Source organism: Chiloscyllium plagiosum, unplaced genomic scaffold (assembly GCF_037043375.1).
Source record: "Chiloscyllium plagiosum isolate Xiang-an unplaced genomic scaffold, Cpla_swu_hap1 HiC_scaffold_52, whole genome shotgun sequence".
In the NCBI taxonomy this organism is placed as follows: domain Eukaryota; kingdom Metazoa; phylum Chordata; class Chondrichthyes; order Orectolobiformes; family Hemiscylliidae; genus Chiloscyllium; species Chiloscyllium plagiosum.
This window is the reverse complement of record NW_028270190.1, coordinates 19,060,271-19,068,750: the sequence shown is the minus strand read 5'-3', so window position 1 is coordinate 19,068,750 and position 8,480 is coordinate 19,060,271.

Sequence of the window (8,480 nt, the reverse complement as noted above, 5' to 3'; positions counted from 1 at the left end):
GTAAAATTCTTGACAGTGTAGATGAACAGAGATATTTCGGTTACCTGTTGCATAATTCCCTGAAATTTAGCAACTAGGTTGGTATTATTACTCAGAAGGCATACGGTGTATGGATGTTTATTAGTAGAGGGCTTGAATCTCGGAGCCACGAGGTCATGATTCAGCTCTAAAAGGCAGTGGTAAGGCGGCACCTGGAGCATTGCGTGCCGTTTTGGTCATCGACTTATACGAAGGATGTGGAAACTTTGAAAACAATTCAAGTGATATTAAGTAGAATGTAACCTGATGTGAGAGAAGGTCTTATGATGAAAGTCTGAGGGAAGTGAGGTTGTTATTTGTTGGAGAATCTGAGAGGTGACTTGATCGAGATGTGTAAAATCATCAGAGAGTTAGTTAGAGCGGAAAGTGAGATGGATTTTCATCGGATGGTGAAGGCCAACACGAGGGCACATAACGTTTAATTGAGGGGTGATAGACCTAGGACAGATATTAGGGGTGGTTACTTCACTCAGACCGCAGTAGGGGCGTGGAACGGCCTGCCTGCACTAGTAGCAGACTCGCATAAATTAAGGGTTTTTAATTAGCATTGGACATAGATGTGTATAATAATGGGATGATGTAAGTTAGATGGGCATCAGATAATTGGATTATTTTCATAGGTCGGCGCAACATCGTGGGTCGAATGGTCTGCACTGATGTGGAATGTTCTATGTTATATGTTTTATATTCGATGAGTGGGATGGTTACAGAGAGAGACAGGGAGAAGAGATAGGCAGAGAGAGTGTGTGAAGATGTGGTTGATAAAGAGAGAGAATGGGAGGGGGTAGAGAGAGACTGTGAGAAACATACCGAGTCAGAGTGGGACGGATGCAGAGACAGAGCGGGGGAAGAGGGTAGAAAGCATGAGGGATAGAGAAAGGGAGGGGTTCCAGAGAAATAGAAAGGGAGGGTACAGAGACGGTGTGGGGGTTGGGAGGGAATGAGACAGACAGGGAATTGTTCAAGAGGGTGAGGGTTACAGAGACAGAGAGGGAGAGAGGAATGGGATAGGGAAATCGAGAGTGGGAGGGCAATAGAGAGAGAGAGACTGGGAGAGATGTTGGAGAAAAAGAAATAGATTGGGAGGCAGGTAGACAGCGAAACAGTGGGAGTGAGCTGGAGGTAGAGTGTGATAAAAAGTGGGATGGTGTTAGTGAGTGAGAGAGTCAGAAGGGCAAGAGATATGGACATAGAATGAGAGGTGTCGAGAGAGAGAAATAGAAATGGGAAGGTCGTCGAGGAAAAGGGAGAGTAGGAGGGGGCAGAGAGAGGGGAAGGGATTGGGAGTGGGGTAGTGAGAGATTAAGTAGAAGGGGTTAGCGGGAGAGAGACAGAGGGAGAGAGTTGTCGAGAGAGAGTGGGAGGGAACTCAGTGAGAGCGTGAGGAATAAATACAGAAAGAGTGAGATGAGTGCGGAGAGTGTGTGTGTGGAAGCAATGGTGATTGAGCGAGTGGGAGAAAGGCAGAGAGTGAGTGGGGGAGACAGAGAGAGAGTGAGAGATTGGGAGCGTGGTAGAGACAGGGAAAGAGAGTGGATGGGGTAATAGAGAAAGGACTTCTGTGGCTGGAGTGAAGAGAGAAAGTGTGCGGAGTGTATAGAGATAAAGAGAGAAGGAGTGGGAGAGTGGTGAAGAGAGAGGGAGGGGAAGAGAGAGAGTTCAGGAATGGAGAGAGCGGCAGGGGTTGGGAAAAATGGAGTGAAGTGGGATGGAATGGGGGAGAGAGAGTATGTGAGGCAGAGGCGGGGATGGAATCATAGAGAGTGGGCGGTGTTGAGAGAGATTGGAAGGAGGGCAGAGAGGGAGCAGTTAGGGAGATGGAGAGGGGGAGGTCTGTGGAGAGAATGCGGAAGAAGGAGTGAGCTCGGTGTATCAAGAGAGTCTGGGAGTGGTGGAGAGAGTTTGGTTGGCAGAGAATTGGGAGTGCGAGAGAGTGTGGGGTGTGGTGGTTGAGAGACAGAGGCAGAGAGAGTGGGGGTGTATGGAGAGAGAATGGGAGCGAGTTAGAGAGAGATAGAGAGAACTGTGTTTGGAGAGAGGCTGGGTGGGTGGTAAAGAGAAAGATGGAGACGGGAGTTTCTAGAGAAATCGAGAGATGGATAAAGAGAGAGAAGGATTGTAGTCGTGAGAACAGTGGAACAGGAGACAGAGAGAAATGGTCGAGAGAGACAACATGGGAGGGTTACAGAGAGAGCGAGCGAGAGAGAGACAGAGACTATGGGAAGGGGTATGGAGGGGAAGAATGGGAGGGATGTAAAGAGATCGTGTGCGGGGGTGTAGAGAAAGCGGGAGTGATGCAGAGGCAGATAGGGTGGGAGGGGGAGAGAGAGAGAGAAATGGGAAGAGAGAGAGAGACAGGGAGAAAGGGCTCGAGAGAGATCGAGAGGGAGCAGTACAGAGGTTGAGTGGGAGGTTAAAGAAACATAATCAGAGACAAAGGGAGTTGGAGAGAGATAGTTACAGACAGATAGCGAGAGAGAGGGGTGCGGTAACGCGAGAGCGGAAGAGTGGGGGAATGCAGGGGAAGACAATGGGAGAGGTGTTGGAGAGATTTAGAAACAGAGTGGGAGGCAGGTAGAGAAGAGAGAGAGAGAAAGAGTGACAGAGGTTTAGAGAGAGAGTGGGAACGGGGAGAGAGGCAGACATACAGAGAGAAGGGTATGGAGAGAGAGAGATTGGGGGTTTGGACAGGGAGCGATTGGAAGGCGGTAGAGAGAAACACACAGAGAGAGGAAGGGGTGTCGGGGAGAGATTGGGAGATAATAGATGGAGAAAGAGCAGGAGTGGGTTTGAAAGATAGAGGGTAGAAACATTCGGAGAGGGTTATCGAGAGTAAAAGAGATGATTGGGATCAGAGAGGGAATGATTAGACAGACTGAGAAGGTACAGAGAGAGAGTTTAGGTGGGTGTAGATGGAGAGAGGGGGAGAACGGCAGAGAGAGTGTGTGAGAAGGGCAGAGAGAGACAGAGAGAACGTTTCGGAGAGGCGTTGAGAGAGAGTGAGAGAGTGGGAGTGGGGTAGAGAGAAGAAAGACAAGCGTGTGGGTCGGGTGAATATAGAGAAAACGTCCTTGGGAGGTCTGTCGATGGAGATTGTGAGGAAGATTTAGAGAGAAAGAGTGGGAGATGGGTAGAGCGAGAGAGTTGGAGTGGGTGTTGTGAAAGAAAGTGTGGGAGGGAGGAGATACAGAGAAAAACAGAGAGGGAGAGGTAGTGAGAGTGGGACGGGAGTCAAGACAGAGTGGGCCAGGCTTACAGATAGAGAGAGAGAGTGGGAGGGTTTTAATGAGAGAGAGAGAGAGACGGAGTAGAGAGAGGGAGAGATTGAGACAGCGGGTGGGAGAATGCAGGGAGAGAGTGAGGAGAGTGAGAAAGAGAATGTGAGAAGGGTAGAGAGAGAGAGAGAGATTGGCAGTGAGGACAGAGATGCGAGGGTGAGATAGAAAAAGAGAGGTATAAAAAGAGAGTGCGTGATTAGGTAGTGAGGTAGTGGAAGGGGATACAGAGAGACAGCAAGAGTGGGAGCATGCTACAGAGAGAGTGAGGAGAGTTGGAGAAAGAGAATGGGGAGCGAAAAGAGTGAGGGGTAGGGAGAGTTGGAAGGGGAGTGGGATAGAGAGAGGGGGAGGTGTCGAGAGAGAAAACGTGAGAGAGTTACAGAGAGAGAGGATGACTGTAAGTTGACACAGACAGTGGGGGAGTGGAGAGGTATAGAGTTGGAAGGTGTAGAGAGAGAGATTACGTGGACGGTCAAGATTTGGTAGAAGAGAGGGGAGGGGCTAGAGAGGGACAGAGTGGAAGCAGCATGGAGAGAGAGAGATTTGGATGTAGAGAGAGAGAGTGGGATTGGCTTGAAAGCGTGAAAGTGCGAGGGAGTTGGAGAGAGTGAGGCAGTGGGAGAGGCGTAGACAGTGTGGGAGTAGGAAGAACGATAGAGCAAAAGAGTGGGATAGTAGGGAAAGAGAGAATACGTAATGTGTACCAACAGAGAGTAGGCGCGACAGAAAGAGTCGGAGAGTGTTTCAGAGGGGGGTGTTTAGAGAGAGAGAATGTGAGGGGAGGTAAGATGACAGAGAGAGTGAAAGGGAGCGGTTCAAGAGAGATAGAAAGGGAGATGAATGCAGAGAGAGAGAAATGGAGGAGGGACAGAGACACAGAGTGTGAGGGGTCGAGAGAAAGTGTGATGGTTTCAGAGTGAGAGAGAGGGAGTTGGGGTTAGGAATACAGAGAATTGATGGGGAAATAGAGAGACTTGGAGTTGGGTAGAAAGTGAGTTTGAGGAGGTATAGAGTGAGAGTGGGAGGAGGGTAGAAAGGGCGTGGGAGTGAGCTTGAGGGAGAGTGGGAGGGTGCTGGAGAGACAAAATTGGACGGGGTAGAGAGGGAGAGTGTACAAAGAGTGAGTGTGGGAGGGAGCTGTAGAGAGAGGGAGGAGCTGGAGAGAGAGTGTGAGGGGATTGGACAGAGAGAGTCGGAGGCAGGAGGTCGACAGATAGTATGGGATGAGGGAGAGAAAGAAATGAAGGTGAGACAAAGATAGAGAAAGATGGTGAGTTTGGATTGATATTAGAGGGAGAGTGTGAGGGAGCTTGAAGGAGAGAGGGAGGAAGATAATAGAGAGACAAAGTGTGAGGTCACAACCGAGACCAAGCGAGAGAGTGCGAGATAGCTGGAGAGAGAGAAAGTCAATATGCAGAGTGGAGTGAGAGGAGGAGGTTCGAGAGAGATAGAGAGGAATCGGGATAGAGGGAGAGGGATGTGGACAGACTAACAGAGAGAGAGAGAGAGGAGGTCGAGTGAGATGGAGTGGAATGGGATGCTGAGCAAAAGTGTGATACGTGGGAAGAGAGAGAGTGGTGGGGAAGTGATGCAGAACGAGAAGGAGGGGCGGATAGAAAGGGGAGAGACACAGACAGGGATGGGGTCGAGAGAGTGGGAGGGTGCATACAGAGGAAATGGAAGGGGTTTGAGAGAGAGTGTATGGGGAGAGAAAGAGTCAAACAGAGGGAGTGAGAGATATGGCCAGACAGCGTCAGAGAAAGGGAGAAGGAGTGTTGGAGAGAGAGGGAATCAGACAGAGAGGCAGACAGAGGAAGAGGGAGCGGGAGACAGTGAGGCAGATAGAAGGGGTAAAGGAAGAAAGGAAGAGAGTTAGACAGAGGGAGAAAGAGAGTCAGACAGAGGAAGATGGAGACGGAGTCACACAGAGGGAAAGGGGAAACACGGACTCAGACAGAGGGAGAGGGGCTGACAGCGTGTCAGAGATAGGGGAGAAAGATTCAGGCGGGAGGGAGAGAGAAAGAGGCAGAAAGGGAGAGAGGGTGAGAGAGAGAGTGATTCGACGAGAGGGAGAAAGAGAATAAGAGTCAGAATGAGAATGATGTGAGGGAGAGGAGAGGAAGATGGAAAGAGACAGTCAGATGGTAGGGAGAGAGAAAGAGAGGCAAACAGAGGGGAAAGCAGGAGAGACAGAGTCAAGCATAGGGGAGGAAGAATGGAGGTCAGACGTTGGGAGTGGGAGAGATGTAGGGAGAGTGAGGTAGAGGGAGAGGGAGAGAAAGGGTCTCAAACGGGGGATGGAGTGAGAGGGTCAGACGGGGGAGAGGGAGATGCAGAAAGAGTCAGACAGAGCAAGGGAGAGAGGGAAAGACAGATAGACAGAGGTGCAGAGAGAGAGAATCTGGCTGGGGGTGGGGTGGGGGTGTCGGGTGAGACAGCTTCAGACAGAGGGAGAGGACGATAGAGAATCAAACTGAAGGGAGAGAGAGAGTCAGACAGAGCGGGGGGGGGGTGAGAGAGTCAAACAAAGGAAGACACCGAGAGAGATAGAGTCATGTACAGGGAGACGCAGGTAGAGAGAATCAGATAGACGAGGATTGAGAAGGATAGAGAGTGTCAGATAGAGGTAGTGGGTGGAGAGATAATCGGACAGACGGTGAGGACGAGAGAGACAGACAGACAGATGTAGAGTTCTCAAGAGGGAAAATAATCTGGCGGAGGACAGCGAGAGAAAGAGTCACAGACGTCTAGAGAGATTTTCAGACAGAAGAGGAGAGACAGAGAGAGTCGAACAGAGTACGAGGGAGCGAGAGAGAGTCAGACACAGAGAGTAAAAGGATGACAGATTTAAATAGACGGATGGGGAGTGTCACAGACTCAGCCAAATGGGAAAGGAGAGAGAGTTTCACACAGATGGAGTGAGAGGCAAAGAGGGAGAGAGGCAGAGGAAGGGAGGAAGGGCGTTAGTAAGAGAGAGATGGAGAGCGATAGTTGGGCAAAGGGAGTGAACGAGAAAGAGAATCAGTTGGGGGAGAGAGCGAGAATCTGACAGGAGAGGGAGAGTCAACAGAAAGTCAAACTGAGAACGAGGGAATGAGAGAGAGCATCAGGCAAAGGGAAGGCGACCGAAAGTCAGAGAGAGTCAGACAGGGTTAGAGGAAGAGAGGGGCGAGTCATGAAGAGGGAGAGGGAGAGGGAGAGAGTTACGCAGAGAGAAGGTGAGAGAGAAGGTGAGAGAGAGAAAAAAAGAGACTCAGATAGAGAAAGAGGGGTAGAGGGAGGTACAGAGACGGGCGGAGGGAGAGGAAGAATGAGTCAGATATTGGGAGACGGAGAGAGAAAGAGAGCGTAGAAAAGAAGGGAAGCGAGACAGAGAGAGTGTCACACATGTGGAGATGGAGCGAGGGAGTGTCAGACAGAGGCAAAGGGAGAGGGAGGGAGAGTCAGGCAGAGCGTGGAGGAGAGACAGGGCCAGATAGAGGCAGGCGGAAAGAGAGAGAGAGAGACAAAGTCAGACCGAGGCAGCGGGAGAGAGAGAGAGTTTGAGACAGAATGGAGTGGGAGTGAGAGAATGAGACATGTCGGTTGAAATAGGGTCAGACAGAGGGAGAGAAGGATGGACAGTTTCAGACAGAGGGAATGGGAGTAGAAAAAGTCAGACAGACGGAAATGGAGAAAAGGACAGAGCCTTTTAGAGAGAGAGAGAGAGTCGGGCAGAGGGAGAGGGAGATAGACAGAATCAGATAAATGAAGCGTGAGAAGGTTAGAGAGAGTCATATAGAGGGTGGGCTTAGAAAAAGAGAATCGGACAGAGCGGGAGGAAGAGTGAGAGAGTCATATAGATGGAGAGTACGAGAGAGGAAGAAACAGTCCGGCGGAGTGATAGGAAGAGAGAGAGAGTGTCACGGACAGCGAAAGAGGGACTTTCAGGCAGAGGAAGGGAGAGTCGGACAGACGGCGAAGGAGGGAGACAGTCAGACACATGGAGAGTAAAAGGGAGATTTAGAGAGAGGAAGAGGGTGTGTAACAGTGCCTTCATGAGGGACGGGGAAACGAGAGAGAGTGTCAGATAGATGGAGATGGAGGGAGAGAGACAGGGAGAGAGGCAGGGGGACAGAGTGAGGGAAAGGGTCAGGCAGAGGGATAGTGAGAGGCAGAGTCATATACAGAATGAGGGAAAGCGAGAATCGGGCATAGGGAGAGGGAGTCAAAATTAGTCGAGATGTAGACAGAGATGCTGCCAGAAGGATAGGGAGAGATAGCAGAGTGTCAAATAGGGGATGAGGGAAAGTGCGTGGGAGTGTCAGGCAAATGGAGACCGATGGAGAGACAGAGAGAGAGGTGGAGGAAGAGAGACAGACAGTTTGGAAGAGGGAGAGGCAGAGGAATACACAGTCAGGCAGAGGGGACGGATGAGTGAGAGAGAAATAGATCTCGACAGCGGTAGAGGAGGAGAGAGGGACAGAGTTAGATTAAGGGAGAAGAAGAGAGAGAGAGTCGAACAGAGAGGTGAGAGGTAGAGTGAGAGTGAGAGAGAATGGAAAAGTAAGAAAGAGCGAGAAGGAGTGCGCAGCAAATAGAGGGAAAGGAAGGAACAGCGAGAGTCAGACAGAGGGAGGGGTGAGAGATAGAGAATCAGACCGAGGGAGAGGAAGAGACAGTCAGGCAAATGGAGAGCGGGAGGGAGGGAGAAACAGTCAGACAAATGGAGAGCGGGAGAGAGGGTCACAGAGAGGTCGAAAGAGAGTTTCAGACAGATGCAGTGAGACAATCATTCGGGGGGAGAGATTCTGATAGAAGGAGAGGGAAAGACAGCAGAGAACTCAGATGGAGGGAAATAAAGAGACAGGGTCAGGCAGAGGGAGAGTGAATGAGAGACAGAAAGTCAGACAGAGGTAGAATAAAAGAGAACGACTCAAGCAATGGGAGAGGTAGAGCGTTAGACAGTGTCACACAGAGGGATGGGATGAGATAGAGAGAAAAAGCCAGATAGATGGAGAGAGGGAGCGAAGGGATCAAATAAAGAGAGATGGAAAGATAGATAGTCAGGCAGAGGGGGTGAGAGAGAGGGAGAGAAAAAGATGGAGGAAAGTGAGAGAGTGAAAACGAGTCAAAATTGAGAGGTAGTGAGAATCAGAAAGAGGGAAGGGAGGGGGAGTGATT